The sequence below is a fragment of the Mesoplodon densirostris genome, chromosome 14 (genome assembly GCF_025265405.1).
Source record: "Mesoplodon densirostris isolate mMesDen1 chromosome 14, mMesDen1 primary haplotype, whole genome shotgun sequence".
Taxonomy (NCBI): Eukaryota; Metazoa; Chordata; class Mammalia; order Artiodactyla; family Ziphiidae; genus Mesoplodon; species Mesoplodon densirostris.
The window spans coordinates 64358717-64376235 of record NC_082674.1 but is presented as its reverse complement, the minus strand read 5'-3'; positions in this window follow the sequence as shown (position 1 = coordinate 64376235).

The window sequence follows — 17519 nt, the reverse complement described above, 5'->3', positions numbered from 1 at the left end:
CTCTCAACCACTGCGCCACCAGGGAAGCCCTAATTTTCTAAACTTTTATACCATATTCTCAATGACTTATTTGCTGATTTCCTTTCTTATAAAAATATGATACCTCAACCAACCACTGTTAAACTCAGCAAAAAATACAGTTTCCAAAGTAAATGTTTTATAAAGTGTTTCCTGTGTATTATTCAAACTTATTACTTTTCCTCTGACCTTTTTATATTTCAGTTCATACATGAAAAATAAACAATGTTCTTTTGACTTATTTTCTTGAAGTCTTTTGCCATTTTCCAAATATATCTGAATAGTTAAGGTCAGTTAAACCTATTTAAAGTTTCAAATTTCTAGGAAATATCTGATATTTAGTAACTTTCTGCCCAAATGATTTTAAATCTCATTTATTATAAAATGAATTAAAAGATTGGCATATATTCTTTAAATAGAAAGATTATCAACCTGCTTTTGCTAATGTAGATGGGGCTCTTAAGTTCTGATTTCATACATGACAAACAACCCATGATTAAAGGCTCATTAATAATCTGCCAAATACTGTCAGCTGTATGACTCAATTCTCCTATTAGTAATGTAATCCCTTGATTTTCTTCTGCCAGAAAAGTGATTCTTTGAAACCATTGGCAGTAATATGAATTTATACATTATATATATATGTGTGTGTGTGTGTGAGTATGTATATGTCTCTTGGAATAGAGACTGAATGCCAAGACAAAACCTTGCATTCCTTTACAGGACGTGCAATGCAGATCTGTTGTGGAGTAACTGCTGGATCTGGGAAGGAAGGTGAGGCTAAAGGCAGCCCATTAGAAAGGGAAGAGGCTGTTGGAACTGGGAATTGAAGGGAAGAGAACTACTGACAATTTTAAGGGATAACACTCTTGCCTTTGAGTGTCTGTCCGTGGCCTGGAGTAGAAGGGGGAAGCTGTACTAGAGCAGCTTCTGGTGGCAGGAATATTATTTTCTTATACATGCAGCTATTGAAACATTGCTTAACATTCCTCAGATCTTAACTGTCAAGGACAAAAAACAGTAATGATAACTGGAAATGTCAGTTCCACATCCACAATAATCTATTTACAATTGCTTCCCTCTTTCACGAGTTCTCTATCAATTATCCATGCTTTTATCTCCCCCTAAATCATCACTTTTTCCTTAATCACATGTATTCCTCAATTATGCTGTAGAGAACTGCAATTTTCCCTACGTGGCCCTTCCCCCTTAATCCTTTTTTTTTTTTTATTTTCCACATTAACAATCCCTAATTTTTAGAAAAAAGACAATAGCATATAAATGAATCAAGGTGCAGAATTCCTCAAATTATAAAAATCAATTCCTGGAGCGTTATTGATTGGTAACTATATTGATCACATCAATGTAAGTATTTTAATCAGTCTGTCTACAGAGATTGCAGCTACAAGATAAAAAAACATAATCAGTTTATTCAGTTGTTACAAATGTAGGAGGGAGAAATGGAAATAGGATTAACAAGATTTTATGCAGAACCAAGAGTCCACTTCCTTTTCTTTCCAGAGACACTATTCTATAAACCGTGGTATTGCTTCTCCTAGCCAGACTATTAAGCATGTTTGGTTAGATTACATTTTGAATTATACCAGTTCATTGGAGTAAATGTCTCTATGGGACACTTGGGTTTATAAAACTCTGTTTCATAGCTGGATGATGTAGAGCATCCCTCAGACTATCTTCTTGCAAAAGATGCTGTTGGGTCAAATGAACAAGAGAAAACAGGTAATAATATAATATTAGAACTGTCTACAAAATAACATCTCAATTCACACTTTGTGCTACGTTCAGTGACATCTTTGAAAACCATGTTGTGTGTATGTATGTATGGAGCGCACACATTTGTACATACATATTGGGCTTTGATCACTAATGTTAATGTTCACTAAAATTTGTACCTTAATGTGGATTGTAGTATGAATATATATGTAGTAAATTATTATAAAGAGATATGATTATTAATATAGAATAGTATTCTATATTTTATAATTAGGGTTAGAGTGGTATAATTTAAAAATAATATTGAATATTTTTGCCTACCCTTCCAATATTGGACGTTAGTTAGGTAAAGTAGACATTAGTGGAAACATGCATCTTAGCTGATTGTGTATGTATATACTCTGTCAATTTTTAATTCTTTAAAAAATACAAATATTGTATTAGAAACCATGGAGTGTTAGAAGTCAGCGGTAGTGGAAAACTGAGGTTATTGATTATTTTGTGTTTTCATATCCACAATATGAAGTGACTTTGGAAGTTTTTTGCTAGCTACTAGAAAATAAGCTAAGATTTATTTTAGCTCTTTGAATGCATCTACTGAAGTTCCATCACTAGGAAAGTGAGGTCACCCTTCTTTGATTAAATCATCAAACATAACATAGTACCATTTACATGTCCTCAAAGTTTTATTACAACACAATTAGTTAGCCAAGATTTTAGCTATTTACGAGGTCTTCTAACTATATACCAGATAGTTTCTGTGTACATGGCATGAACTACCTTATAAAATAGAGCTGCCTCTTTTTATTTCCTAAATATTATAATCTATCTATATTAGTGAACTGGAGATGTGGATCAGATGTTAAGATATGCATAACTGTGTGCACTGAGTGATTGGAATGCCACTTGTTATCTTTTTTCTGGAAATGTCTATATAAGAAAATAAAAGGTACTTTATAGAAATATGAAAAAAAATAGCAGCCTGATGCTGTTCATTCTTACCCTTTTTGGGAATTTGAATAAGTAATTTATTCTCCCTTAACCTCAAGTTCTCTATTTAAAAAAGTGACCTTGGACTACATCCTGTTGTAGATACTGTGGTCAAATGATTTTATGCCCAGGGATTTCAGCCGTTGGCTGTGAATCAAAATCAGTTGAGGAAATTCTGATTCAGCAAGTCCGGGGTTGAACTCTGGCATATGTACAGTTGACCCTAGAACAACTTTGGGGTTAGGGGTGTGGACCCTCACACAGTCGAAAATTCAGGTATGACTTTACAATCGGCCTTCCGTATCTATGGTTGAACATCTTCATATTCAGTCAAGCCCAGATTGAGTAGTACTGTAGATTAAGTGAACCCACCCAGTTCAAGTCCGTGTGGTTCAAGGATCAACTGTACTTTTAAGAAGTGCCACAAGTGATTCTAATACTCAGCCAGGATATGGAATATTGATTCTATGCTATTTGGCAAAGAACAAAATGGGAATCTCTAAGTCTATATATTGATTATAACTTATCTAAATATCATACCTTAGTAAGAAAAAATATCATTGGGTGTAGCAATGGTAAAATAGCTGCAGTGTATTTCATTATAAGAGAAGATGGTTACAGTGTTACTGGTAGAAAAATGATCAGAATAGTGTATTAGTTAGGGTTCTCTAGAGAAACAGACCTAATAGGATATTTATATTATATTGGATTGGATTGGATATATAATAGGTCATTGTATTTTACATAATAGGGTAAAATATCCTATTGCGGTTGACCCTTGGACAATATGGGTTTGAACTGTGTGGGTCCACTTATACACGGATATTTTTCAGTAAATACTGCAGTGCTACATGATTCATGGTTGGTTGAATCTGCGGACGCAGAACCGGATTATGCAGTTTTTAACTGCACCCTAACCCCCATGTTGTCCAAGGATCAAATGTATATATGTGGGGAGGGGTGATTTCTTTTAAGGAATTGGCTATTGGCTTTGGTTTATGTGATTGTGGGGTTTGGCAAGTCAGAAATCTTCAGGGTAGGTCAGCAGGTTGGAAATTAAGGTAAATGTTCATGTTGCAGTCTTGAGTCCAAAAGCTAGAAACTCAGACAGAATTTCTATATTGCAGTCTGGAGGCATAGTTCTTTATTCATGGGAGAACTTCAGTCTTCATTCTTAAGGGCTTCAACTGATTGGATGATGTCCAGCACACTATGGAGGGATCATCTGCTTTTCTCAAAGTCTACTGATTTACAAGTTAATCACATCTAAAATATACCTTCACAGCAGCTTCTAGACCAAACAACCAGGCACCATAGCCTAAGTTTACATGTAAAATTAACCATCATAAATGGTAAACATGAGTGAGGGCTGGCTGATGCAGGCAGAAGAATGCCGAAGTGGGTTCATTCAGAGGGAATGTGATTGGGTATCAGAGGAGGGCTGGCCTATGCTGTGTGGGTGGAGGACGCAGCAAGGTTGTGGACTACTTGAATCTGTTGGGGCTCAAAAATGGTGCCCTGAGCCAGCATGAAGTCTACCACAGTAAATGTGGTAGGCAAATGAGGGTAGGCAGAGGCACATAGGATGTCATACTTGAGACCAATTAGGCTTCATTTAACCAGTGAGTTTCATCACATTGATTTTCATAGTTTATTCTCATTCCCTTGTTCATCTGTTCATTATATAATACGCCAGTCAGAGCCTTTCAACTTGCTTGAGCATTTGTTTATTAGCTTGGTGGTGTTGGTTTTGGTTGTCAGTACTGCACTATTCATTTTTGGAGTAGTATCACTTCATACTAAGGCAGTGGTTGCCTGTTGATTTAACAGGCCCATTGTAATTTCTCTGCACTCCATAGCAATATCACTTTTCTTCAACCCAGGAAGGGTTGTTTGAATAAGCAAGTTGCTTCCACTTTTAGTCTTTCAGCTGCCACTTGGATACTTACCATACTTTGAATCCACTTGCCAAACTATCATGACCCTGTTATCCTGTGTGCCCACCAGTTATACACATATTATCTTTCCTTACCTATCTTGCATATGCTGAATTTTGACTTTCTTCAAATTTGGTTACCTTGGATAATACCATTACTACTTTGGTTTTTAAAGCCTTTAAAAGTCTTTTGGGACTGTAAAAGGTGCAGGGCTCTAGAAATGGAATCCTCAGATTTTGGTGTGCATAAGATTCACCTATAGCTATATGAAATGCAGATTCTTGGCTCCATTTCTAGAAAATTCTGATACAATTTATATGGAGAGAGGGGGGTCTGCAAATGTGCATTTTACAGGAGCTACAGTTTCTACTATGCTTAATAGCTATTCTATGTTGATTCATCATAATGCAATGCAACTATGCACTTAAAATAAAACTAAACCTTTTTTTGAGAATAGTAGATTTATCAAACAGTTGCAGAAATAGTACAGAGAGTTCTCATGTACTCTTCACCCATCTTACTCTAATGTTACTATTTTACATAGTACATATGTTAAAACTAAAAAGACAGCAGTGCATTACTTTTAGCTAAACTCCAGACTTTATTCACATTTATCGATTTTTTTTACAATTACATCTTTTTTCTGTTCTAGGATCTAATCAAGTATATCACATTGAATTTAGTTATAATCTCTCTTCTATGCTGTCTGACAGGTTCCCAGCCTTTCCTTGTTTCCCATGACCTTTATAGTTTTGAGAAGTACTGGCCAGGCTGTTGTAGAATGGCCCTGAATTTGGGTTTGTTTGGTGTTTTTCTCATGATTAGACAGACCAGGGTTTTTTGGGTTTTGGGGAAGATTACCATAGAGATGAAATGTCTTTCTCATCACCTTGTGTCAGTAATGACTTATTACTGGTGATGTTAACCTTGATCACTTGGTTAAGGTGAGGTCTGCCAGATTTCTTCACTGTGAAGTTACTACTGTTCCCTTTCCAAAATCTGTCTTTTGGAATCCAGCCAATACTCCTAAGAGGGAGTTTAAGCCCCATCTCCTGGAGGGCAGAGTATTTACATATGTTATTTGAAATTCTTTGTAAGAAAGATTTGTACCTTCTTCCCCGTTTATCTATGTATTCAGTTATTTATATCAGTATGGACTCATGAATATTTATTTTATATTTCTCTATAACTCTAAAGTTTAATTAATTTTATTACTCAAATTGTTCCACTTAGGCCATCAGGTGCTCCTTCAGTTGGGTTCTTGTGTCCCTTTGATCTGCCTCTATCCTTTTGATTTTTGAGTGCTGCCTTATTTCCTGCCACTACATAATGCTCCAGGCTCATCGTGTGTTTTCATTGCCCCAGGCCTAGAATTAGTCATTTCTCCAAGGATGTCTGGTTTTTGTTGTTTTGGAGAACCATGTTTAGAAACTAAGGCCTGGATGCTAGATGTGTTTGTTGCTACTTGGTGTCATTGTTTCTAGTCTCTCTGCAGAGTTATGAAATATATGCATGTATATTAACCAATATATACACACATATCTATAATCATTTCTATAGGTGTCTATCTCTATACCTATTAAACTAAACGTGAGTTCATACTAATGTCTAAGACTCTAATCCAGTATCACATGGTTCATTCTAGCTTTTGCCCCTTGCTTATTTGTAACTTCTTTTACTGACAGTGAGAAACCTGACTCAAATTATTTACCATTTATTTACTTATTTGTTCTACACTAGTGTAAATGTGTTTTCAGATTTCTTAACTGTATTCCTGTGAGAAACAAACTTACCAACTAAAATTGTGTTTATGTACAGTTATTTTTGCGCCGTCTTATATTTACCAATCAAAACATCATTTTCCAAAGTCACTTATGTCAATTCCTTTTTCTCCACCCCCTTCAGTGCCGTTTTATCATATATTGGGAATACAGTTAAATTTATTTGTCACAGTATGCATTACATCCAGGATACTCTGATTAACTTTGCATACATTAAAGTTCACCCTGTGATGTACTATTCTATGTGTTTTGACAAATGCGTAGTCATGTATCTTATGCCTAGTACCATACAGTACAGTTTCATCAACCTAAAATATTCTCTGTGAGTGGCCTTTGTAGTCATTCACTCCCAACCTCTGACAAATGCTGATTTGTCTTCCATCCCTATAATTTGTCTTTTCCAGAATGTTGAATAAATGACATCATACAATATGTAGACTTTTGAATTTGGCATCTTTGACTTGGCAACATGCATTTAGGATTCATCCATATTGTTGTGTGAATCTATAGTTTCTTCCCTTTTATCACCTGAAGTAACCATCATCTCGAATACCAAGTTTGTTTATCCATTCACCTGTTGAAGGATAATATGATATGATTATTTCCAGTTTGGGACAATTATAAGAAAAGCTGCTATAAACATTTGGGTATAGGCCTTTGTGTGAACATAGGTTTTCAATTAACTGGGGAGTATGATTGCTGGATCCTATTGTAAAACTATGCTTAGCTCTGTAGGAAACTGTCAAACTGTTTTCCCAAATAACTGTATCATTTTATATTCTCACTAGCAATGGATGTATGTTCCTGTTGCACTTCGTCAGCATTTGGTATTGTCAGTTATCGGATTTTAGCTATTCTAATAGATGTGTAGTGATATCTCATTGTGGTTTTATTTGTATGTCCCTAATGTCATATGATGTTGAGCATCTTTTCATATGCTTATTTGCCATCTGTATATCTTCTTTGGTAAAAATATGTATATATGTATTTTTCTTTCTTTTGTTCTTATAGATTATGTGTGTGTGTATATACACACATATATAAAGTTAGGTTGCTTGTTTTCTCATTGTTGAGTTTTAAGAGTTCTTTATATATCCTAGATATGAGTCCTTTATACAATATATTCTTTTGGAAAGTAAAACAAATGAAATGGATACAAGGTACAAATAAAAGTTTTAATCAACAGTCATATGAAAAATTTTGAAGCTTCCCAGTTGAACTATAGGATATTTTAGATAAGTAAATACTCATTAGCTTGCTAGTTACAGTATTATTAAAGGGAATGGTTGAAACATTGGCTCTTATACAAGTTCCTCAGAATTTTTCTAAGTAAGGAAGCTAAAATTATACCCTTATGAAAATTCTCTTACTATATAAATAAACATCATGAAATCTAAATATCTTGAGACTTTAAAGCATATTCCTATAAATAAAAGAAAATATTTGTGAGATATAAGAAGATCTCTATGACTCTTGCTTCCCCTTTATGCTTTGAATATAGTTTACTTCTGTTTTCTGATTATAATTATGCTGTATGAAATAGCAATATTATAGTGGATGCTTATTCTGAGACAGATAACATGCAAAACCATGTTACATAAATTATATTGATTTACAAATAACCCATTTGTTTTATTTCATACGAAATTTAGAAAGAATATATATTGTGTCCAGTTTACAGAGGAAGAGCCAGAGGCAAAAGAGGCATTTATCATTCCTCATTCACAAGGAGAAACTAAGGCATACTTGTTAGTAAGGGTAGAAAGCATCATTCAGCTACATGTAACAAAGGAAATGATAAATATTCCCTTGACAAGTTAATAAACATGTTTAGAACAATTAATTCTGTCATGAAAAATACTGTGATAAAAGAATAATCCAAGATGAATTTGTCTGTATTTCAAATCTTTAGAAAACAGCTTTTTCACGGGCATTGTTGTAGCATCATAAAAGAGATAAAAATCTAACTGTTATTATTCATGGAAAAATCAAGGATTGCAATTGGATCTATAGAGTAACAAATATAAATCTGTGATGTTAATCACCTACTGCTTAAGAGGTAAATGTCTCAGTTTTCAAAGTCTAATGTATTTATTTATTTAATTTATTTATTTTTAAAAATTTATTTGTTAATTTATTTTTGGCTACATTGGGTCTTTGTTGCTGCATGTGGGTTTTCTCTAGTTGCAGCGATAATGTATTTATTTTTATTTCTTTGGAGATTTATTTTCTTCTTACAGATCATATGGTATCACCACTGTTTAAAAGTCTCATATTATTCTTTCATTTAAAAATTATTTTGTTAAAGTACTTAAAATTTTTATACAATTTTAAAGGTTACTTTCCATTTATGGTTATTACAAAATATTGGCTATATTCCCTGTTTTGTACAATATATCCTTGAGCCTATCTTACACCCAAGAGTTTGTACCTCCCACTCCCCCACTTCTATATTCCCCTTTCCCCTCATGCCTGGTAACCACTAGTTTGTTTTCTATATATGTGAGTCTGCTTCTTTTGTGTTATGTTAATTAGTTTGCTGTACTTTTAGCTGATACATATAAGCGATATCATACAGTATTTATCTTTCTGTATGATTTGTTTCACTTAGCATAATGCCCTCCAAGTCCATCCGTGTTGCTGGAAATGGCAAAATGTCATTCTTTTCTATGGCTGAGTAGTATTCCATTATATATATATGTATATATATTATATATATGTATATATATCACATCTTCTTCATCCATTTATCTTTTGATGGACACTTAGGTTGCTTCCATACCTTGGCATTGTAAATAACACTGCTTTGAACATTGGGATGCATATATCTTTTTGAATTAGTGTTTGTTTGTTTGTTTATTTTTTTGGTATATACCCAGGAGTGGAATTGCTGGGTCACATGGTAGCTCTGCCATTCATTTTTTGAGAAACCTCCACTATGTTTTCCACAGTGGCTGCACCAATTTACTTTCTCAACAACAGTGTACAATGGTTCTCTTTTCTCCACATCCTCACCAACATTTGTTTTTTGTTGACATTTTGATGATAGCCATTCTGACAGGTGTGAAGTGATATCTCATTGTGGTTTTTATTGGATGGGCCAAAAGGTTCATTCAGTTTTTTCTGTAAGATGGCTCTAATAGCACTTAGTTGTCTTTAACTTTATTCAAAACAATTTTGTTAGATTGTATGTGACAGCTGTCATATCAGCATGCATATAAAGAAAGACTTATCAAAATTGGTAAATTTTTGTGTAGCCATTTTAATATTGAAGATGGAAGAGAAAAGCAACATTTTTGGCATATTATGCTTTATTATTTCAAGAAAGGTAAAAACGCAACTGAAATGCACAAAAAGATTTGTGCAGTATATGGAGAAGGTGCAGTGACTGATTGAACATATCAGAAGTGGTTTGTGAAGTTTCGTGCTGGAGATTTCTTGCTGGATGATGCTCCATGGTCAGGTAGATCAGCTGAAGTTCATAGCGATCAAGTCGAAACAGTAATTGAGAACAATCAACATTATACCATGTGGGAGATAGCCAACATACTCAAAATATCCAAATCAAGCACTGAAAATCATTTGCACCAGCTTGGTTATGTGACTCGCTCTGATGTTTGGGTTCCATATAAGTTAAGTGCAAAAAATCTTCTTGACCATATTTCCACCTGCGATTCTCTACTGAAACGTAATGAAAACGTTGCATTTTAAAAACACATTGCGATGGGTGATGAAAAGTGGATACTGTACAACGATGTGGAATGGAAGAGATCATGGGACAAGCGAAATGAACCACCACCAGCCACACCAAAGGCTGGTCTTCATCCCAAGAAGGTGATGTTGTGTATATGGTGGGGTTGGAAGGGAGTCCTCTATTATAATAGAGCTCCTTCCAGAAAACCAAAGGATTAATTCCAACAAGTAGTGCTCCCAATTAGACCAACTGAAAGTGGCACTCAACAAGAGCATCCAGAATTAGTCAACAGAAAATGCATTAATCTTCCATCAGGATAACACAAGACCACATGTTTCTTTGATGACCAGGCAAAAACTGTTACAGCTTGGCTGGGAAGTTGTGATTCATCTGCCATATTCACCAGACATTGCACCTTTAGATTTCCATTTATTTTGGTCTTTACAAAATTCTCTTAATGGAAAAAATTTCAATTCCCTGGAAGACTGTAAAAGGCACTGGGAACAGTTCTTTGCTCAAAAAGATAAAATGTTATGGGAAGATGGAATCATGAATTTGCCTGAAAAATGGCAGAAGGTAGTGGAACAAATGGGTGAATATGTTGTTCAATAAAGTTCTTGGTGAAAATGAAAGATGTGTCTTTTATTTTTACTTAATAACTGAAGGCACTTTTTGGGCCACCCATTATTTGCGTTTCCCTGATGATTACTGATGTTAGGCATCTTTTCATATGCCTATTGGCTACCTGCATTTCTTCTTTGGAAAAATGCCTATTCAGTTCTGCCCATTTTTTAATTGGGTTGTTTGTTTTTGATGTTGAGTTTTATGAGCTGTTTATATATGTTGGATACGAATCCTATATTGGTCATATCATTTGCAAATATTTTCTCCCATTCAATAGGTTGTCTTTTCATTTTGTTGATGGTTTCCTCTGCTGTGCAAAAACTTTTAAGTTTAATTAAGTACCATTTGTTTATTTTTGCTTATATTTTCTTTACTTTAGGAGAGAAATCCAAAACATAGAGCAGAAATAAATGAAATAGAGTCCAAAAAATCAATGAAACTAAAATACGGTTCTTTGAAAAGATAAACAAAAATTGATAAATCTTTAGCCAGACTCATCAAGAAAAAAAGGAAGGGCTTCCCTGGTGGGGCAGTGGTTGAGAGTCCGCCTGCCGATGCAGGGGACACGGGTTCGTGCCCTGTCTGGGAAGATCACATATACTGCAGTGCGGCGGGGCCCGTGAGCCATAGCCGCTGGGCCTGTGCATCTGGAGCCTGTGTTCCGCAGTGGGAGAGGCCACAGCAGTGAGAGGCCCGCGTACCACAAAAAAAAAAAAAAAAAAAAAAAAAAAAGGGAGGGGGCCCAAATCAATAAAATCAGAAATGAAAAAGAACTTACAGCTGACACCACAGAAATACAAAGGATCCTAAGAGACTACTATGAGCAACTCTATGCCAATAAAATGGACAACCTAGAAAAAAATGTACAAATTCTTAGAAAGGTACAATCTCTGAAGACTGAACCTGGAAGAAATAGAAAATATGAACAGACTGATTACCAGTACTGAAATTGAATCAGTTATTTAAAAACTTCCAACAAACAAAAGTCTAGGACCAGATGGCTTCACAGGTGAATCCTACCAAACATTTAGAGAAGAGTTAACACTGATCCTTCTGAAACTAATCCAAAAAATTGCAGAGGAAGTACCACTTCCGAACTCATTCTTTGAGGCCACTGTCACCCTGATACCAAAACCAGACCAAGATACTGCAAAAAGTGAAAATTACAAGCCAGTATCACTGATGAACATAGATGCAAAAAGTCTCAACAAAATACTAGCAAACTGAATCCAACAATACATTAAAAGGATGATACACCATGATCAAGTGAGATTTATCTCAGGGATGCCAAGATTTTTCAGTATCCCAAATCAGTCTGACACACCACATAAACAAATTGAAAAATAAAAGCCATATGATCATCTCAATAGATTCAGAAAAAGCTTTTGATAAAATTCAACATCATTTATGATAAAAACTCTCCAGAAAGTGGGTATAGAGGGAACCTACCTCAAAATAATAAGGGCCATATATGATAAGCCCACAGATAACATCATACTCAACAGTGAAGAGCTGAAAGCATTCCCTCTAAGATCAGGAACAAGACAAGGATGCCCATGCTTGCCACTTTCATTCAACATAGTTTTGGAAGTCCTAGCCATGGCAATCAGGGAAGAAAAAAAAAATAAAAGGAATCCAAATTGGAAAGGAAGAAGTAAAAACTGTCACTGTTTTCAGGTGACATGATACTATACATAGGAAATACTAAAGGTGTCACCAGAAAACCACTAGAGCTCATCAGTGAACTTGGTAAAGTTGCAGGATACAAAATTAATATACAGAAATCTGTTGCATTTCTATATGCTAACAATGAAATATCAGAAAGGGAAATTACGGAAACAATCCCATTTACCATTGCATCAAGAGGAATAAAATACCTAGAAATAAACCTACCTAAAGAGGCAAAGACCTGTACTCCAAAAACTATAAGACACTGATGAAAGAAATTGAAGATGACAGAAACAGATGGAAAGATATATCGTGTTCTTGGACTGGAAGAATCAATATTGTTAAAATGACCATACTACCCAAGGCAATCTTCAGATTCAGTGCAATTCCTATCAAATTACAAATGGCATTTTTCACAGAACTAGAACAAATAATTTTAAAATTTGTATGGAAACACAAAAGAGCCTGAATAGCCAAAACAATTTTGAGAAAGAACAGAGCTGGAGGAATCATGCTTCCTGTCTTCAGACTATACTACAAAGCTACAGTAATCAAAACAGTATGGTACTGGCACAGAAACAGACACATAGATCAATGGAACAGGATAGAGAACCCAGAAATAAACCCACATACTCATGGTCAATTAATCTATGACAAAGGAGGAAAGAATATATAGTGGAGAAAAGACAGTCTCTTCAATAGAGGTGCTGGAAAACTGGATAGCTACATGTACAAGAATAAAATTAGAACGTTCTCTAACACCATGTACAAAAGTAAGCTCAAAATGGATTAAAGACCTTAGTTTAAGAGTGGACACTATACAACTTCCTAGAGGAAAACATAGGCAGAACACTCTTTGACATAAATTGAAGCAATAGTTTTTTGTAAAAATACTTTTAATAGAATTTTTAAAATATGAACACGTGGTGGGAAAATTTTCTTCGCATTTGCCTTTTTATCTTCTTTCACAGAATTGGTCATCTGACTGGGAATAAAATATTGGTATAAAATAGTTTTTATCAGGCATTATTCTGTTGACATCTAGTATCCAGCAGTTCTGGTAAAGGGTTAGATGTACATCTGATTCCTTAGTAGGTCCCTTGTTTTTCTGCTCTGACATCTTTTTAGAAAGCCTTATACTTGAGTTTCTGAAATTGCCTCAGCGTATGTTTTGGTATGGATCTTTTTTTAATACTTTGAACTCTGTACTTTACTCTGTGGACCTATTTCAGTCTGAAAACTCAGTTATTTGTTCAGCTAAGGGATATTATTTTATTAATGTCTCTGATGATTTCTTCTCTATTTCTTATGTTAACTGATTTTAGAACTTCTGCTAGTTTTGTGTTGGACTTAATCACCACACTTCTTAATTATCCCTCATATATTTAATCATTGTACCTTTTATTCAACATTCTGTAGTATTTCCTCAATTTTATTTCCCTTTGACCTGATTCATTGCATTATTCAGTTCATATACTGAAGATTTAAATTCCAGAAATAGTATTTTAATTAATTATTTATAATATATAAATGTTATATTGTGTTAATTTCAAAATATTAATCTTTATAACTTGCTTAAACTGGATTGTAAATACACATAATATTCTCATATCTGATGTTTTTCCAAAGGATGTTCCACTTGATATATGACAGTTTAATAGGTATTACTTGAAAAAAAAATCTTTTCTGACGTCAAATGAGTTTAAGGAAACACTGCATTTAACAAATATTAAGTTTATTTATTGAATCCGTTATTGAAAATAGCATTTAATGAACTCATGGGCGTTGGGAAACTCTAAGAAGCTATTTTATAGGGCGAATTTTTCAGATTTATTTTACTAAAATATTTATAAATTAAAGAACATATTACAGGGGCCCGGAGGAAGATGGCGGAAGAGTAAGACGCGGAGATCACCTTCCTCCCCACAGATACATCAGAAATTCATCTACACGTGGAACAACTCCTACAGAACACCTACTGAACGCTGACAGAAGACCTCAGACCCCCCAAAAGGCAAGAAACTCCCCACATACCTGGGGAGGGCAAAAGAAAAAAAGAATAAACAGAGACAATAGGATAGCGACGGGACCTGCACCAGTGGAAGGGAGCCGTGAAGGAGGGAAGGTTTCTACACACTACAAGCCCCTTCGCGGGCGGAGACTGCAGGTGGCGGAGGGGGAAAGCTTCGGAGTAGCGGAGGAGAGCACAGCAACAGGGGTGCGGAGGGCAAAGCGGAGAGATTCTGGCACAGAGGACCGGTGCCCTCAGGCACACACCAGGCCGAGAGGCTTGTCTGCTCGGCCGCCGGGGCGGGCGGGGCTGGGAGCTGAGGCTCGGGTATCGGCTTTCAGTCGGAGCGCAGGGAGAGGACTGGGGCTGGCGGCAGGAAGAGAGCCTGAAGGGGTTAGTGCACCACGGCTAGCCCGGAGGGAGTCCGGGGAAAGGGTCTGGAGCTGCCGAAGAGGCAAGAGACATTTTTCCCTTTTGTTTCCTGGTGCGCGAGAAGAGGGCATTAAGAGGGCGCTTGGGGAAGCGCCGGAGACAGGTGCGAGCCGTGGGTAAGGCACGGACCTCGGAGACGGGCGTGGCACGCTGGGGCTGCTGCCGCCGCCGCCGCCGCCGCCGCCGCGGGGCCTGTGTGCAAGCGCAGGTCACTGTCCGCCCCGCCTTCCGGGGGGCCTGTGCACCCCGCCACTGCCGGGGTCCCGGGACCCGGGGACGGCTTTCCCGGGAAAGTGCACGGAGCGCCACGGGCTGCTGCAACGTCACGCCAGCCTCTGCAGCCGCAGGCCCGCCCCACACTGCGCGCCCCTCCCTCCCCTCTGCCTGAGTGAGCCAGAGCCCCCGAATCAGCGGCTCCTTTAAACCCGTCCTGTCTGAGCGAAGAACGGATGCCCTCCGGTGACCTACGCGCAGAGGCGGGGCCAGGTCCAAGGCTGAGACCCGGGAGCTGTGAGAGCAGAGACAGGGAAATCTCTCTGTGCAGCCTCGGAGGCAGTGGATTAAAGCTCCACGGTCCATTTGATGTGACCTGCGTCTGTGGAGTGCATGAATGGACAGCGAATCATCCCAAATTGAGGAAGTGGACTTTGAGGACAAGATTTAAGACTTTCCCCCCTTTTCCTCTTTTTACAACGAATTATCCCAAATTGAGGAGGTGGGCTTGGAGAGCAAGATTTTTGATTTTTCCCCCTGCTCTCTTTTTGTGAATGTGTATGTGTAATCTTCTGTGTAAGATTCTCTCTGTATAGCTTTGCTTCCACCATATGTCCCAGGGTTCTATCGGTCCGTTTTTTTTTCAATACTTTTTAATTTTAATAACGCTACTATATTTCATACTTTATTCTATTTTACTTTACCTGCTCTTTCTTTTTTCCTACCTTCCCTTCCTCCCTCCCTCCCTCCGCTCCTCCTTTCCTTCTTTCTTTTTCCTTCCTCCCTCCCTCCCTCCCACCCTTCTTCTTTCCACTTTCTTTTTCTTCCTTCCTCCCTCCCTCCCTCCTGTCTTTCTTTATTTCTTTCCTTCCTCCCTCCCTCCCTCCCTTCTTCCATTCACTCTTCCTTTTGCTTTCATTCCTCCCTCCCTCCCTCCTTTCTTTCCTTCTTTCTTTCCATCCTTCCTCCCTCCCTCCCTCCTTTCTTTCTTTCTTCCTTCCTAACTTCCTTTCTTCCCTCCTTCCTTTCTTTCCCCCTCTCTTTCTTTCTTCTACTAATTCTTTCTTTCTAATTTTTCTTCCTGTTATTCTGAGCCAGGTGGATGAAAGGCTCTTGGTGCTGCAGCCAGGAGCCAGTGCTGTGCCTCTGAAGTGGGAGAGCCAACTTCAGGACACGGGTCCACAAGGGACCTCCCAGCTCCACATAATATCAAGCAGCGAAAATCTCCCAGAGATTTCCATCTCAACACCAGCACCCAGCTTCAGTCAACGACCAGCAAGCTACAGTGCTGGTCACTCTATGCCAAGCAACTAGCAAGGCAGGAACACAACCCCACCCATTAGCAGAGAGGCTACCTAAAAACATAATAAGGCCATAGGCACCCCAAAACACACCACCAGACGTGGACCTGTCCACCAGAAAGACAAGATCGAGCCTCAACCACCAGAACACAGGCATTAGTCCCCCCCACCAGGAAGCCTACACAACCTACTGAAAAAACCTTAGCCACTGGGGACAGACACCAAAAACAACGGGAACTACGAATCTGCAGCCTGCAAAAAGGAGACCCCAAACACAGTAACATAAGCAAAATGAGAAGACAGAAAAATACACAGCAGATAAAGGAGCAAGATAAAAACCTACCAGACCTAACAAATGAAGAGGTAATAGGCAGTCTACCTGAAAAAGAATTCAGAATAATGATAGTAAAGCTGATCCAAGATTCTATTTCCAAGATCCATAATCTTGGAAATAGAATAGACAAAATGCAAGAAACAGTTAACAAGGACATCGAAGAACTAAAGATGAATCAAGCATCGATTAAGTACACAATGAATGAAATGAAAAATACTCTAGATGGGATCAATAGCAGAATAACTGAGGCAGAAGAACGGATAAGTGAGGTGGAAGATAAAATAGTGGAAATAAGTGATGCAGAGCAAAATAAAGAAAAAAGAATGAAAAGAACAGAGGACAGTCTCAGAGACCTCTGGGACAACATTAAACGCACCAACATTCGAATTATAGGGGTGCCAGAAGAAGAAGAGAAAAAGAAAGGGACTGAGAAAATATTTGAAGAGATTATAGTTGAAAACTTCCCTAATATGGGAAAGGAAATAGTTAATCAAGTCCAGGAGGCACAGAGAGTCCCATACAGAATAAATCCAAGGAGAAATATGCCAAGACACATATTAATCAAACTGTCAAAAATTAACACAAAGAAATCATATTAAAAACAGCAAGGGAAAAACAACAAATAACACACAAGGGAATCCCCATCAGGTTAACAGCTGATCTCTCAGCAGAAACTCTACAAGCCAGAAGGGAGTGGCAGGACATACTTAAAGTGATGAAGGAGAGAAACCGGCAACCAAGATTACTCTACCCAGCAAGGATCTCATTCAGATGTGATGGAG